Consider the following 18,295-nt stretch of genomic DNA (forward strand, 5'->3'; position numbering starts at 1 on the left):
AGCACTTCAAGAATTTTCAAGAAGACTAACACAGTAGAGCAACAAAAATAAATAAAAAATCATTAAAAGAAAAGTTTATAGTTTTATGTGTTCTCTGTGACCGATGATGTCTTTTCTTTCTGCAATCAGGGAGACATCATCAAGTGATCCAACGAAGTACTGAAATAAATTAATTTCTAATCTTACCGGCAGTTATAGTTCTGCTGTTGAGCTACACAAGTTGCATTATTTAAGCAAGGCAATAATTCACACGGATTCAGTATTCTCTCACAGAACTTGCCAGTGAATATTGGCAGGCAGATACATGCCACATCCTATAGAAGAGAAGGAAATTAGAAATAATTACTTGTTGTACCCAAGGCAATACAGAACTTAGTGTTTACTTCCATTACTATAGAGACTCTAACTAAGACAGGGTTTCATCATATTAAACAGCCTGCAAAGACAGAACAAAAAGCAGTCCTAGCCCCAAATAGGTTACAAACATAATTTAGGAGAAGTGGAATAGGCCTTCCAGCACAGATTATACCAGAGTTGGGTTTGCTAGCTGGAAATATACCAACTCTAAATTTGGCTGGCTTTGTGATTTCATAACTGAACCAAGAAGGACCTTTATAATTCATTTAGAGTTTTTCCTCATTTCTGAATTTGTTCCAATGTAATGTTTGCATCTATCAAACAGTAACAGTGCAGAAGGTACATCACATGCCAAAAAATATTCACTAACTACAGTAGGAAAGAAAATGGTGTGTATCCTTTCTCCCCTTCAATATGAAGCACAGAGGCTATGCTTCTCTATGATGGTGAAAGACATCTGTCAGTTACTGCAATCTGTAATTTACACAGTAAGAGCAGTGAGTTATTTTACAAAATATTTCTTAGAGCTGACACTCTTACCCTTATTTTTCTATGTAATGTAATGTTCTTTATAGTTTTTTTAATGTCAGAAAGAGAAAAACATATAGGGGTTTGTTCCCTGAGTGAAATTGGAAGTGTTCAGGTGTTTCTTTAGAATTATTCTTAAGTCATGATTGGAGATCTTAATATCTATTGAGAGATTGCTATATGTGTGAAACAGACTACTGCACCTGTTTGTCTACAGAAAAGATTGTACAAAATAGTATGTGCTAGTATATCAACTAGACAAAATATTTAGACAGATTGTATAATTTAGAAATCTATCAGCAATTTAGATATCTCTGTTTTTCTCTCTCTGTGAGTATGTAACACTAGTATGTGATAACTGAGCTTTTGAACTCTTCTTGCGAAAACTGTGTAATCACTGCTGTTTGCAATAGTCCTGCTAATGAAAGAAAGACAATGCAGTTTGAAATACTACCAGATATAACTCTATTATCAAACCTTTGTGAGTCTGCATGGATTTATTCTATTTTACAGAAAAAAGAAAGAAAAAAGATACCACAGGTAAAGCAATAATAGGAAACAACCACTAGTTAATAAAGGTGACTGATATACCATGTTTTATATCAGAAGATTTTATCAGAGAAAGAAAAAAACCACAACATTGGTGGTTCCTTAAGAATACCAAGCAACTGAACTGAAAATGTGGAATTTGGGCTTTTTAACCATAGAAATATTAGAAACACTACATATTCAGACAATGTTTTGTTCATGAAGCTTGCAAAGCTAATTTAAAAACTACATTAGAATTAAATGTTTTTGTGCTTTCATGGAACAGATACTCCTGGAAGATACGTCAAGGCATATGGATGACAGAGAGGTGATTAGAAACAGCCAACATGGTTTCACAAAGGGCAAATCATGCCTGACTAACCTGGTGGCTTTCTATAATGGAGTGATGACGGATAAGGGAAGAGCAACTGATGCCATCTGCCTTGACTTCTGTAAGGCCTTTGACATCGTCCCACACAACATCATTGTTGCTAAATTGGAGAGATATGAGTTTGATGGATGGACTGTTCAATGGATAAGGAATTGGTTAGATTGCCATTTCCAAAGAGTTGCAATCACCAAATGGTGATCAGTAACAAGTGGTATCCCTCATGGGGTTATCCCACTGGAACCCATACTGTTCAGTATCTTTATTAATGACATAGATATTGAGATTAAGTGAACCCTTACCAAATTTGTGGATGACACCAAGCTGAGTGGTGCAGTTGATTCACTAAAGGGGAGGGATGCCATCCAGAGACACCCTGACAGGCTTGAGCAGTGGGCCCATGTGAACCTTGTGAGCTCAACAAGGCAGAATAAAATCCTGCACCTGGGTCAAGGCAATCACCAATATCAGTACAGACTAAGTGATGAATGCATTAAGAGCAGCCCTGTGGAGAAGGACTTGGTGATATTGGTAGGTGAAAAATTAGATATGAGCTAGAAACGTGTGCTTGCAGCGAGAAAGCCAATTGTATCCTGGGCTGCATAAAAAGAAGCGTGGCCAGCAGGTCCAAGGAGGTGATTCTCTCTGCTCCGCCCTCAAGAAGCTCCACCTGGGGTACTGTGTCCAGGTCTGGGGACCCAGCACAAGAAAGACATGGACCTGTTAGAGCGAGTCCAGAGGAGTGCCACGAAAATGGCTGTAGAGAAAGGCTGAGAGAATTGGGGTTGTTCAGCCTGGAGAAGAGAAGGCTCTGGAGAGATATTACTGAGGCCTTTCAATACTTAAAGAGGACTTGTAAGAAAGATGGAGAGAGACTTTTTACCAGGAACTGTAGTGATAGCAAAAGAAATAATGGTTTTAAATTAAAAAAAAAGTAGATTTAGATTAGATATAAGGAAGATATTCTTTACTATGAGGGTGGTGAGACACTGGAACAGATTTCCCAGAGAAGGTGTGGATGTTCTGTCTCTGGAAGTGTTCAAGGTCACATTGGATGGGACTTTGAGAAACCTGATTTAGTAGAAGATGTCCCTGCCCGTGGCAGGAGAATTGGAACTGGATGGTCTTTAAAGGTCCCTTCCAACCCAAACCATTCTATGGTTCTGTAATTCTATGATTCTATGTTCAAATAGGGATCTTTGAAGTTTATACTTACGTTTGGCAAATCAATACATGTACCTCTGTTCTGACAAGGCCTTGAAGAACATTCATTGATATCAATTTCACAATTGTGACCTAGAAAACCAGCAGGACAATCACAGACATATCCAGACTGATTATATTGGCATATGCCCCCATTCAGGCATGTCTGAGATGCACAAGGATCACCAGGTTCCTTGCAAAATGGACCTAAAAGACATAGATATAAAAAATTAGGGAGTGTTTGAGTGAATGATGCTTCTTGATATGCTGCTCATAAACATTACCTTGTCACTATGATCTGTTTATTATTTTTCATTAATTCTTTTTTTTATTATTATTATTTTAGGAGGGATTGAGAGGCTTTTATTTATTGTGCCTTTCTTAAATTTTCTATATTGTGAAGCTGCAGTCACTGATTGGGACACCCGTAAAATATCACCATTTAAAAAGCAAGTAACATATTCCTATATGGTTTGTTTATTTTGGTGAATAAACATGGTAGAAATATGTGGGAGTGACCAAACTCATCTGTAGCAAAGGGAGGAGGAGAACTTGAACCATAATGCCAAGGGACACTGAACAGTCAGTGAACATCTCTTTCACAAGAGTTACTATTAATGGAAGCTGAATCCAGTGGAATTTCAGACCAAGGAAGTTCTTCCCATTCCTGTTTATAGATCCAGCCAGTAGTGAAGCTGCATGTACTTTCAGTAGGTGCATACACAACCACGGACAAACACACACACACACAAAACACGTACATGGTGCCCACATGGATCAAAATAGAGATCAGTGTCTTTTCCCGCACGACATAAATGCAAAGAGCAGTCACATGAGCGTGAGCAGCAACCATGGCTCACACAATTTCCTCCTCTCTGACTAGTCAGCTTGAAATTCATCAGCACACATACACATGCCCTCATTTTCTAAACACACAAATAAGCCCACATAAATGGATCTCTCAAATATCAGCACAGGTTTTAAGTCTATCTGATATCCATACCGGGACCCTGAACCTCTTGCCAACGTGCTGGCTCAGACCTTGGGTCAATCCAGATCCAAGTATCATTTTAGCTGCTGGCTAGTCCATCTTAGAAGCAAACCTCTGTCCACTAGGAAGGGTGGTAACACAGAAGTAGTAAAGAAAAGAGACTGCAGTGATCAGATCCAGGCTCAGCCAGAAAAGCATAACGAGCAGTGGTCCGCTTACATTATAGTAAGATAGTCCTTTTGTCACCTTTTCTCTGCATTTTCCCACATTTGTACTTCTCCTGTCCACCTTGATCCCTACCTTTCTTCACCCTTTTCTCCTCCCATATAAACAACTCTTACCTAATTGTTTGTCCCAATTGGCCACAGTTTTGTCACCTCCATACAGAAATTCAGTATTTCTGATACAGTTACTTAGATAACCTTGGTTTTATGTGGGATTACTGATATGGTTAGCCAGACTCTGCTGGCCTTGAAAGAAAATAATCCACAAAAAATCACCAATTTCCCCCTTTTAATTTTCTGTGAAGTTTTCCTGTCGCTCACAAGATTCTCCCTTAACCGTCTGTGAAATCCAGTCATAGCTCATGGTGCTATCTGTGACTTTTGTGAGCCACTCAGTTATTGCATACCTTGACAGTTATGACTGGCTAAATATCTTGGACAATTAACACTTTTTAATCAAAGATACAGCAGTGTGGTGGGTTGACCTTGGCTGGATGCCACATGCCCACCAAAGCTGCTCCGTCACTCCCCTCCTCAGCTGGACATGGGAGAGTAAAGTGTAATGTGACACTTGGGGGTCGAAATAAGGACAGGAAGAGATCATTCAGCAATTACTGTCATGGGCAAAACAGACAAGACTTGGGGAAAAGTTACATTATTGCTAATCAAATCAGATTAGGGTAATGAGAAATAAAACCAAATGTTCAAACACCTTTCCCCTGGCTTTCCCTTCTTCCCTGGATCAGCTTGACTCCTAATTTCTTTACCTTCCCCGCCTCGAGTGGCAGAGGGGGACAGGAAATGGGGGTTGCGGTCAGCTCATCTGCCACTCCTTCATCCTCAGGGGGAGGACTCCTCACACTCTTCCCCTGCTCCAGCATGGGAGACAGTCCTTCATGAACTTCTCCAGCGTGAATCCTTCCCACACGCTGCAGTTCTTTACAAACTGCTCCAGCTTGGGTCACGGCTCAGGTACAGACTGCTCTAGTTTGGGTCCCCCACGGGGTCAGGAGTCCTGCCAGCAAATCTGCTCCAACGTGGGCTCCTCTCTCCATGGGTCCACAGGTCCTGCCAGGATCCTGCTTGAGCACAAGCTTCCCATGGGATCACAGCCTCCTCTGAGCATCAACCTGATCTGGCGTGGGGTCCTCTATGGGCTGCAGGTGGAGATCTGCTTCACCCTGGGGCTCCATGTGCTGCAGGGGGACAGCCTGCCTCACCATGCTCTTCACCATGGGCTGCAGGGAAATTTCTGCTGCAGTGCCTGGAGCATCTCCTTCCTTTCCTTCTTCACTGAACTTGGCATCTGCAGAGCAGTTCCTCTCACATATTCTCACTCCTCTCTTCAGCTGCAGTTGCTGTTGCCGTTTTCTTCCCCTCTTCTTAACTCTGTTACCCTAGAGGCGTTGCCATCGTCACTGATGGGTTTGGCCTTGGCCAGTGGTGGGTTTGTCTTGGAGCCAGATGGCACTGGCTCTATTGGACACAGGGGAAGCTGCTAGCGGCTTCTCACGGAAGCCACTCCTGCAGCCCCCCCTTTCACTTCTAAAAGCTTGCCATGCAAACCTAATACAAGCAGAATTATAACAGCTAAGAATTTACTTGCATTTATTTCTGGAAAATTATATAACAAATTTGCTTTTTATATATCTTGTACTTTGGTACTCTGATATGAACCACCTTCCTAACACATACTTACAGTTTACATCAGAAGCATTTTTCAATAATTTGCTTTAGCAATAATATTTAATTCATAATAAATCTATTCTGAAGTAGTAGTATCTATTGATTCCACATTTTGTTATTCACTTGAATCAACTGAATTAAAAACAGACATTCATGAGCGAATGACTTCTACTTTACAAAAAGATGTATCCTTTTGAAATGGTAAACAGAGTACTTTTAACTCAGAATTGTAAACAGCAAAGTAAACATAGGTAATTCATTCTAAACCAATTAATAGATGTGAACCTCTAATAATTTCCTTACCAACAGATTAGCTATATAGAACAACTATAAGTAAGAGGAACAACATTTACCAGAGGATCTTGATATCACACTCTGTCTCTATTATATACCAGAACAGCTGATGCGACAAACTCTCTATAAGAAAATGGTCAAAGCACAATTTTCTTATTATCACTAAGTTCTTTGGAAATAGAGGTCCCAATAAGGCAAAATTAATTGGATCTATCTTTCAGGACATATTATTCACTTCTCTTTAGCATCAAAGGACATTCAGAGAATCTTTTGTGAATTTGTTGCTATCCCTCATCACCATAGTAACCAAATTACCATAAAGTGTACTGCAACTTGCAGATGTTAGGGCTTGCTAATAGGAAAAGCCAAGAAGGCCATTCCTCAGAACAAGGCCATTGACTGGTATTAATGCATATATAAGAGAACATTTACAGCATGAAGTGAGGTGGGTTGGTCAATTATTTCTTATTATTCAATTTTGTATTTAGCTGTCCTGTTACGTTCTACAGTATTTTACACTGGCAGTACTCATAGATGAGGTTAGATACCAATGCTTATCCTACTTTTTTTCTTTTCCTTTTATTAGACACATTTGACAAGAGTGGGTGCTCCTGACCAACCCACATTACTAAACAGGAGAAGGCAAATCGGTAAACAGTGACCGCAACAGCTCTAACTGAAGGAAAGCCAGAAAGTATAGTTCCACAAACCAAATGGTTTAATGAATTGTTCCTGCCACTGTTTCTACCCCAAAATCCATTCAATCCTCCCCATTTTTTCTGCCACCGTGTCTTGGGTTAACAACCATGACAAAGCAAGCAAAGCAAAACAAGGAATTCATTCACTACTTCTCATCAGCAGGCAGGTGTTCGGCCAGCTCAGGAAAGCAAGGCTCCATCACGCAGAATGGTTACTTGGGAAGGAAAACACCATAACTCTGAACATACCGTTCACTCCTCCTTTATCCCCCAGCTTTTTATTGCTGAGCATGATGTCACATGGTATGGAACATCCCTTTGGCAAAAGTTGGGGTCAGCTGTCCTGGCTGTGTCCCCTCCCAACCTCTTGTGCACCCCAGCCCGCGTGCTGGTGGAGTGGTGTGGGAAGGAGAAAAGGCCTTGACTCTGTGTCAGCACTGATCAGCAATAACAAAAATGTCCCTGCACTATCAACACTGTTTCCAGCACAAATCCAAAACATAGCCCCATAGTAGCTACTGTGAAGAAAACTAACTCTATCACAGCCAAAACCAACACATTTCCCACCCCTTACTCCATCCCATTTACATCATGCTGAGGTACCACACTATCTAATACATTCTCATTAGCCGCCACCACCCTTCCCATCCTTTGATATAATACACAGATATCATTCTCTTAGTCTGTGGACCACCCCTTGAAATGTCTGTAAAATGTCCATAGATGTCCACATAATATGCACTGAGTTCATTGAGTCCATGACTTCAGGCTCCATCTCTTGTGGTGGTCACTCAGGACAGGCGAGGTGGTGTGTTGCGTGCAGTTACTGGGCATCAAAGCCAACTCAGGTCAGGTCACTGCTGCACTTGCACTGCTTCTCCTCTATTGGTTCAGGTCATTCCTGTTGTAGTAATTCCTATAATGTGCAACTCAAATTATGGGTTGCAACAATTTAAAGGTATTTCCATTACAGCCCCCACCATTGGTCCCTTTGGACAAGACCATAGGGTTTGACATTGCCCCTGCTCCAGCTTGGACTTATCCACAGACTGCAGTCCCTTAGGGGAGTACCTGCTCCAAGTGGAGTGTCACAGTCTCTTCAGGGGTATACCTTCTGCAGCATAGATTTATCCACAGCCACATTCATTCTGAGGTGCACCTGTTCCAAAGTGGCCTTCTCCATGGGCCACAATGACTTCAGAGACATACCTGCTCCAGCATACCTTACCCACAGCCACAGTCCCTTCAGAAGTAAAACTGCTCCAGCATGGCCTCACCCATAGTTCCAGTCCCTCCAGGAATGTCCCTGCACTATCGAGGGCTTCTCCATGGACACACACTTTGAGGTGCTCCAGCATGACCTCAAGCCCAGCCACTAATGCTTCAAGGTGTACCTGCTGCAGCATGGACTTATCCACAGCCACAGATGCTTTGAGATGTACCTTCTCCAGCGTGGACTTACCCTTGTGCCACAATCCCATCAGAGGTATACCTGCTGCGGCACAGACATGACACCATGGCCACAGATGCTTCAAGATTTACCTGCCCTGGCATGGGCTTATCCACGGCCACTGATACTTCGGGGTGTCCTGCTCCCATGTGGACTCATCCACAGGTCACAGTCCCTTTGACTCAAGTTCACACAGGAGTCCCAGCCTGCCCAGTACAGCAGCACAGAAACAGCAGCGATGCCCTGGCCATCTGCCAGCCCAGGTTCAAGGCCATTGCTGTTATCGAAATGTTCCCAGGCACAGCAGGGTCAGACGATGAGCAGTGCAGCAGCATGGCAGCAGTGAAAGCAAAAAGCAGGCACTAACGAGCACTGGACTCTAATACGCATGGCATGTAAGCCCCATGGCAAGCACAGGATCCTGCCGATTAGTAGCTAAACAGCAATTGCAGCTATAAAATCTAGCACGTTCTTGAAATCTTATCTTGAGCCCTTCGAGCCCCATTTCCCAAGTTGGGCATTAAAAAGGACTGTCATGGTTTAACCCCAGCCAGCAACTAAGCACCATGCAGTGACTTGCTCACTCCCCCACGGTGGGATGGGGGAGAGAATCGGAAGAATGAAAACTCATGGTTAGAGATAAAGGCAGTTTAACAGGTAAAGCAAAAGCTGTATGCAGAAGCAAAGCAAAACAAGGAATTAATTAACTACCTCCCGTGGGCGGGCAGGTGTTCAGCCATCTCCAGGGAAGCAGGGCTCCATCACGTGTAATGGTTTCTTAGGAAGACAGACGCCATAACTCCGAACATCCCTCCACCCCCTCCTTCTTTTTTGCCCGAGCTTTATATGCTGAGCATGATGTCATATGGTATGGAATATCACTTTGGCCAGTTTGGGTCAGCTGCCCTGGCTGTGTCCCCTCCCAGCTTCCTGTGCACCCCCAGCCTTCTTGCTGGCAGGCCAGCACAAGAAGCCAGACTGTCCTTGACTGCTCAGCAACAACTCAAAACATCAGCACATTATCAACAAATTTTCATCCCAAATTCAAAACATAGCCTCACACTAGATTCTATGAAGAAAATTAACTCTATCTCAGATGAAACCAGGACACACTGTTGCCCAGAATTTCCTAGCCTTTTGTTAAACAATGGCACTGGATGGGATTATTAGAATAGGGGAAGACTTAAAGAACAAAATAACACAGAACAATGAAGGCCAGCTGGGAAAACCAGATGAAAGAGGTGCGTTTTTGATAACGCTATGCTCATTTGTAACAAAAAAAGGAAAAGGGCATTGTTCTGCTAAAAAACAAGTCATGCAACTTTCTTTTAGGGAAGACTAAAAGTAGCTAGAAGAGAAATAGAGAAAAGACTGAGAGGAGATAAGGAAATATTGTTAATCACAGCATGGGAGATGTATCACAGAAAAAATGCAATGTTCAAGGATGGCAAAAAAGGTGTTTAACTTCTTTTCTCCTTGGAGTCTTCATGCAAAGGGTAAAAAAATAATATTTTTCTTTTTGTTAACTTGGAAAAAACAGTGTTTTTAATGTGAATTGGGACCCAGTTACCTAACTAGGTCGAGTGGGATCATTTTAAATGAAGATACTGAGGCAGCAACTGCACTCATGGTCTAAAACACAAGTCACATCTTCCATAGGCCTGTCTAGAGTGAATTCAATAAAAAACTCTACCAACTCCCTAATGTCTTTTAGGAAGAATTCAGTCTTGAGCAGTAATGTCTCCTTAATCGTTGATGTTACTTATGTCTTTGAAATTCCTCTACCTTATAATTTCTTACATTCAGCACCTTACATGAAAAGCAAGAGCAGTGTTCTTTCACCTGAACATCCAAACCTAATGAGTTTGACAAATCAAGTCAACAAAAGGAATTCTGGAGAATTGGTGTTTTGGGCTTTTTATTCTGTCATTCCCAAACCTGATGTCACACTTAATCTGTTTTCTAAAGAAAATTGAAAGGTGACTTGATTACATCCCTTAGATGGGGAAAATACCAAGCACTAAAGGGATCATTAATTCAGTGGAGAAAAGTGTAACAAAAGCAAATGACTGAAGAGAGAAGCAAAACCAAATAAAGTTAGAAACACCTTATATAGTTTTACCAGTGAAGTCTCTGTACCAGACTACCGTGAAATAACAGAATTCTACAGTTGCTGATGTCTTCACATCAATGTTTTTTGAAAGATACCATATACAAGACAGAAGCCTTAATATATGTAAGCAATATAACAACCTTGGTCAGAACAGATGAACAACTGGTCCTCTAAGCTTGCAAATCTATTTATCTACTTTGACTCAGAATACATACAAAACCTCTTAATAGTTGTGTAAAATTAGGAATTAATTCCAAATTCCCATTTTAAAATTTACACATTTTCGTCATCATCAGTGCCTCTTGTTTAGGTATGTTTAATTAAATATTTAACTTCATAGTCATGCTAACATTTACTGACCTCTTGAATGTTGTTAGAAGCAAGGTAAAGGAGGAAAAGGGTAAAAATAGATTTGTATAATCTGAAGTCAAATGTAAACCCCTGAAGGAAGACAATATTTAAGCAATGAACAATGCAACTGGGAACAACACATCGGTCCAATTTACAAGTGCATATTGAAAATGTTTGTACAAATTCTGGAGACCTGAGACTTAAATTAAAAAAAGTGCAAGGAAAATTCTTTTAACTGCAGAGATTTGATGCACAACTTTCTATTTTACTTTGATATCGATAACAACATCATATAGGCATAATATTTGACATAGGTGCTGTGTATTTCTGTTGCCAACTATTTCAACACAAGTAATTCTTCCCTTAGCAAGACCCAAAAAAAGACATTTGCTAAAAATATTGAGGTCCCTTTAGTGTTTCCTGATGAATGGTTAGCTACACAAAGCTATGATATAATGGCCAAATTCTCCAGAAAATAAATGCAGAAACCACACTCTAATGGGAGACAGTTGAATCAGGTAACTTCACTATAAAAAAACCTACTTATCAGCTTGACTGAATATCCCAATTAAAGAGGAAAATTCATTAAATTAAAGACACCATCAGTAGGATCAGTTCACCATGTTCTACAATACAGTGAATCCTTGTCTGGTTTATTTCAATAAATACAAATTGTGGAAGACTAAAAAGCAGGAATGAGTGAGTAAAGATTATCCTACAGACCAATATGAAAGCTAACAAATTTTAGTTTAAGGAACTAAACCTTATTTCCAGCATTTTCTATTGCTTTTACATGTGAGGAGGAAAAAACCCTTCACCAAAATCAAAGAAATTACAAAAAAATCCCACACTTTCCTTGCTTGATTTAACTATATCCCTGCAAGTCTTCACTAGTTTCACTACCATGTTATAATGATAATCCATTAAAAGTCAAAAGACATTCCTGACACCTTTGATAAGCATCAGTCAATTCGTTAAGAAACCACATAGTGCCATTTATATAAATATCTGGGGTTACTGATTAAAATAAATAGTTTTTATTTTTAATAGAAGTCTTTCAGGGCTTCATATTTATACAACCATTTCTCTTTGGTGCTGGATTAATGGTTGGACTTGATGATCTTAAAGGTCCTTTCCAACCTAGTGATTCTGTGATTCTGGTTCTGTGATTCTTTCAAAGGAGTAAAAGATGTGAAAGATCATATTAGCATACTACACTTCAATCAGATTTCAGTACTTTTGTTTTGTTATTCCTCTAATGAAAAATCAGTATTTTCTAGAGCAGTTATACATAAGGCAGAGTAGACTATTTCAGGAAACAGCATAGTTTACACCCATATACAGTAACCTATTTGTACTTTAGTTACAACAAAGCAAATATATTTCAAGGTTAGCATGAAAAAGGAACTATGTAGTGGGAGAGAGATTTATTTTTAGTTTAAATGAATCAAGTGGTTGCTAGGAGCTATAATCAAGGACCAAGATACACACCAGGCAGTAAATAGAATAAAGCCTGGGAATGAAGACAAGTATGATAATTCAATTATTAAAAATATTGTTAATATTTTAATATGTTAAGTTTCACAACTGAAATTACAGAAACCCACATGTCATGTCCTTCTTATGTCACGCCATTTGTCATGGTTTAACCCCAGCCAGCAACGAAGCACTACATAGCCACTCGCTCACTCCTCTACCCAGCAGGACAGGAGGAAGAGAATTGGAAGGTTAAAAGTGAGAAAACTCATGGGTTGAGATAAGAACGTTTTAGTGATTGGCATATAGTAATAGTAATAGTAGTAATGGTAGTAATAATAGTAATAGTAATAATACAGCAAGCTGAGTGATGCAGCTGACATGCCTGAGGGAGGGGATGCCATCCAGAGGGACTGGAACAAGCTCGAGGAATGGGCCTGTGTGAACCTCACTAGGCTCAATACGGCCAAGTGCAGGGTCCTGCACCTGGGTTGTGGCAACTCCCGATATCAATCAGAATGGGGCATGAAGGGATTGAAAGCAGATCTGCTGAGAAGGATTTGGGTGTGCTGGTGGATGAAAAGCTGGACAGGAGCCGGCAATGTGCACTCGCAACCCAGAAGACCAACCCTATCCTGGGCTGTATCCAAAGAAGTGTTGCCAGCAGGTCGAGGGAGGTGATTCTGCCCATATACTCCTCTCTGGTGAGACCCCACCTGGAATCCTGCATCCAGCTCTGGAGCCCTCAGCACAGGAAAGACATGGACCTGTTGGAGAGGGTTCAGAGGAGCGCCACAAAGATGACCAGAGGGATGGAACACCTCTCCCCTGAAGAAAGACTGAGAGAGTTGGGGTTGTTCAGCCTGGAGAAGAGAAGGCTGCAGGGAGACCATATTGCAGCCTTCCACTACTTAAAGGGGGCTTATAAGAAAGATGGGTCAGACTTTTTAGCAGGGCCTGTAGTGTCAGGACAAGCATAATGGTTTTAAACTAAAAGAGGGTAGATTCAGACTAGATCGAAAGAAGAAATGTTTCACGATGAGGGTGGTGAAACACTGGAAGATGTTGCCCAGAGAGGTGGCAGCTGCCCCATCCCTGGAAACATTCAGGGTTGGGTTGGACGGGGCTCTGAGCAACCTGATCTAATTGAAGATGTCCCTGCTCATTGCAAGGGCATTGGACTATATGATCTTTAAAGGTCCCTTCCAACCCAAAGAAATCTATGATTCATTTTCATCAATTCAATATGATATTATTAAATTTTTATCATAGATAAAAATTGTAATGAAAAGCAAAATAACAGAGAGAAGTAAAACCCACAAAAGACAAGTGATGCAAGTGAAAACAATTTCTCACCACCAACTGACTGATGCCCAGCTAGTCCTTAAGTAGTGTCCCTCTGGCTATCCTTCGCCCTAGATTTATATGCTGAGCATGACATCATATGGTATGAAATACTCCTTTGGTTAGTTGGGGTCAGCTGTCCCAGCTGTGTCTCCTCCCAACTTCTTGTAAACCCCCAGCCTACTTGCTGGTGGGGTAGTGTGAGGAGCAGGGGCCTTGAGTCTGTCTAAGCACTGCTCAGCAATAATGAAACATCCTTATTTTAACAACACTGTTTCCAGGACAAACCCAAAATATAGCCCCATACCAGGTACTATGAAGAAAATTAGCTGTACCCCAGCCAAAACCAGTACACCATTATTAATGTTAGCACTCTTGTTCACTTGCAAACAAATTCCAAAATAAGGCTCTTTTAATATGAGGATCATCAGATTTCAGTTGAATAAGTGAAAGTATTTCTGTGATTAAACTAATCCCTAACTGCATAACTCAGTTAACACTTTATTATGATTAGTCCAATTCAGTTCATCCCTTATTTTTACTTTCTTGAGTTTTTTCAGCTCCCCTTCCTTTTGTATGTAAAACTGAAAAGTATTATTAAAAGTTCTCTTTGTAGAAAGAATATATTTTTTCTGTTTAAAAACATCACTGAATCACAAGCTCTTGTCATATATATCTAGACCCTGAAATATACCAATATATCTATTGGTGAAATAAAAGCATTAGTCTTTGAAATATGAATACAGTATTTGCATCCTCATATAAATTTCTAATCAAAATCAATGAATTACACCTTTTTTTCCCTATAGGAAGTTGCAATAAAGTTTGACTCAAAATGAAATCTACTTAAGGCACTGTAAATCTAGGTCTCAGAAGAGAGCGTGTGCAAATCTTCATATAAGATTATAAGGGCTACAACCTTAATTTTAGACCAAAAAGGCAGTATCAAAGCTCACAGATATGCTTGATACAAAAGCTCCAATCAGCAGACTTGAAAATAGACATTTTGGAGGTAAATGAATGAGAAGAACATTAACTTCATCAGAGGGAAGCCTATTAGAGACTAAATTACAGTACTGCTGGAAAAACTCATCAAGAGTCCTTGTAAAATTTTAGTTTTACTTCTTATCTTGAATAACCACAGGGTTCCGAAATTCTAAAATAGTTGAAGGATATAGAGCTGGGCTGATTCTGAGCCGATGTCACCCTGGCCACTGCTGAGGCAGTGTGCATGGGCTGTCACTGCTTCTGGAAGGCTATTACGCTCTGGGGCAAGAGCAGGGCAACACCCTAGTTATAACAGATCAATATACTATTCCTCGCCTAAACTCACTTCTTAGTGCCTCAGTTTGTTGCAGAAAGGGATGTTCAAATCACTGCTAAAGGCAGTGGGAAGAATAGCTGTAATGTTCAAATTGACAGCTATGACTTTTATCAAGAACACCAATGCTCCCTACTCACATAAAGTCTGTATTTAAAATGGCCTTTCTTTACCACACACCAGGTACAGAAGAAAATCTAAGTGTATACATTAACAGTGAATTCTCTAATACTCCACGTTTTTTATTACAGTAAAATGATATGATTACTTATCCATCTTTTGGGAAGGTGGTTTTAAAAATGCAATGATTAATCACTCCTTTCTCTAAGACAAGTTTCTCCGGATAGTATTAATTCTGTACTCCAGCCACCTCTCAAGTAACAAGACCTTTCCTATGCTCAGGTGCAGGGCATGTTCCTGTTGGCTCACATACTTCTGTGAAAGGCTCAATACTTCTGAATTCTGAAGTATTCAACCTCTTAGAGATCAGGATGTCTCTCCTTGCATTCACAAACTAGCATTGTGCTTGACATTCAGTATGGCTTCTAAAGGTATGAATGGGACATACACTTTTTAATAAAATCCTAAATGATAATAGATCGATTCAATATACTGAGTGGGACAGACATTTTCTTCATTAAAATATAAAAGTCTGTGTGATTTCAAACTGCAAAGTACAAAATATGAAAATACACCTGCACAAAAAGTTAAGTATATATCTGCATATAAATAGATACCAGACACCAACAAAGTGGCAAATGCTTTGTGAACCAAAACAGAAGGAACTCTACTGGATGGCAAAACTAGGCTTTATTTATTTGCTCACTTTTCAGTGGAGAACCAAATACTTTCTCACTGTTCACAGGAAATAAAATAATTATTGATGAGAGATTTGAAAGTGCTGTTTTATATACATCACTAGTGAGACTAAAATTAAATATTTCATACCATTCTGAGTAAATGACAAAGATGATTAAAGGAAATTTATTACCAGAATATGTCTCCCAGGTGAAAGTAGGTAGGTTGTGCAAGGGCACACCATGCTAGGCTGGATGAAATGTAGGGATGTGGCTGGAATAGAAGAGGAAGAAGACAGAATCCAAGAGATGAAAGTTCTCCCTGGGTTTGTAATATAAAGATAATGGTTGATTAATCCAGTATGGATGGGAATCAAGGCAGAACCATGGAGCAGAAAAAATTATTCAGAGAAATTTGAGAAGTTTCTTGTGGAAACAAATAGAAACCATTTCAATTATAAAAATTTGTTGTGGGTAAAGCAGCAAGAATAAAATGAACAGAACAAAATTTCCCAGAAGAGAGAAACGGGTAAAATGACTAAAAGGGCATCTATGTTCAGCTGTTAATATTACTAATATAGGGATGTATATTTCAAGAGCTGTAGCAGAAAATAAAAGCATTTATTAGTAAATGATAGTGCAATATCTTTAAAGAAGAAACTAAACTTATATTTAGAACAAAAATGATCCAGCTTTTTCTGCTTTATTGCCTGTGTGTTTACAGCCAGCTAGAATTGAAAAGCAACATCCCTCCTGAAGGTCTTAATAACATGGGAAAGCGAACATGCCTCAAGGAACACTGTAAATCTATTAAATTCTCAATGGGCAAGGTGTTACTAAAGACTTCTATGGATGTCTATAAAAATCCCATTGGAAACTGAAAGGTCCTGAACTTTTCTGTTCTTTGTGAAGCAGGGAAACCACATATCCTTCTCTTCTCTTTAGTGGGGTAACGAGTAGTAGCTTCAATACTTCGTAGCAATGATTTGCTGTCTGCTAAAATCCTACTGCTTTTATATTTTTTTGTGGTGGAGATCTTAGGGCTTCTGCTTCTCCTTAGGGTCTGTGTTCTGTTGTTTTCTCAACTTGCCTCTTTTCCAAAGCTCAAACCTTCGGAAGCTCTTTATCTTAGGTATCTGTTTCATATCAAAGGAAACACTAGAATAAGGTTGTTCCATGTCCCATAGATATGTTTGGAACTTGGGTCTTCTCTCTTAATGTTTGAACAGCAATTTTTAGCTGAAACTTTGAATAAATGTTTTTTCTGAAACTGATGTAACCTAATCATTACGCATAATGAAGGCAAATTGTTCTTAACCCTTTGTTCTGTAAAGAAGAATTAAAGCTTTTTTTATTTTCCTGATATTTCACTCACTTAAGGGAGGAAGAGAGTGAGAAAAGGTATGAGGTAGACATTTCCTAGTGGGCAGCTATAATCTAATATTCTCCAGAATAAGCATGATAGGCACCTGCATAAACTAAACAAAATACCAAAATACTTCATTAGATGCCAAAGCAGTCTAATACGTAATTCAGGTTATTTTAAAGGCTTTTGGTTTGTAAAATACATCAAAATTATTTTTAATTCACTTATGCAAATGTGTAAAATGACACATCTCCCAGTTTTTGGGCAGTCATAATTGCGTTTGCTAACTTATCTCAGTATCAACTCACATAGTCTGGTGTAAATCAGAAGAAATCCTATAAAACCTGATGAACTGATTTTGATAAAATGCAGCAGTAGATACAGTAAGTAGATTCAGCAAATTCCTCAGCTTCCTTTCCTACAAAGTAGAAATCATCAGATCAGTAGTAGGTTTTAGATATTTATTAGCTTTAGGATAATACCTGTTGAGATCCAAATAGAGAAACTGACCTGCAACTGGAAGTTCCCTAAAAGACTTTTAAAAATTGCTTTTAACATGCCTGTACTATGTACCTCATTATTCAGCAACCATGACTACAACATGATAAATGTAAACATTTAAGAACTGTAAAACCATTAAGGGGGTTTTAGGTCTTTTCTATATTGTTGTTCTTGTTATTATTGTTATTATTATTACTATTATCCATTCTTACGGCAGTAATATTTTCAAGAGAACCTCTGAAACTAGGATAAACTGAAGATGCAATAGTTTAAATATTAATAGTGAGAAATACAGTTAGTTGTATGAATACAAGAAGAAGAGCCTTAAATAAAACCGCAACTGGAAAGTTAGCATTTTGGTATCTCTGTGTTAATACACAGACTTTCCAGAAGCACATGACAGGTGATTAATTTTGTCCTCTCTCCTCAAAGTTACCACAGCCAGTGGACTGATGACGAATATGTATGGGCTGAAAAATCATTCATTAGAACACTCGAGCACTTTCCTCCATTACAAATTGTGTCACGTGTAGCTTGGTCTCTCTTGCTTGCAGTCAAAATGTATTGTGTGAGAAGACAAAAAATTTTTGGTAAGCAGGTACCAAGACACTCTAAATCAACAAAATACACCTGCAGTCAAATGCAGTTCACAGCACTAGTATATTACACATAACTGAAA

Source organism: Phaethon aethereus, assembly GCF_964289735.1.
Source record: "Phaethon aethereus genome assembly, chromosome: 3".
Lineage (NCBI taxonomy): Eukaryota > Metazoa > Chordata > Aves > Phaethontiformes > Phaethontidae > Phaethon > Phaethon aethereus.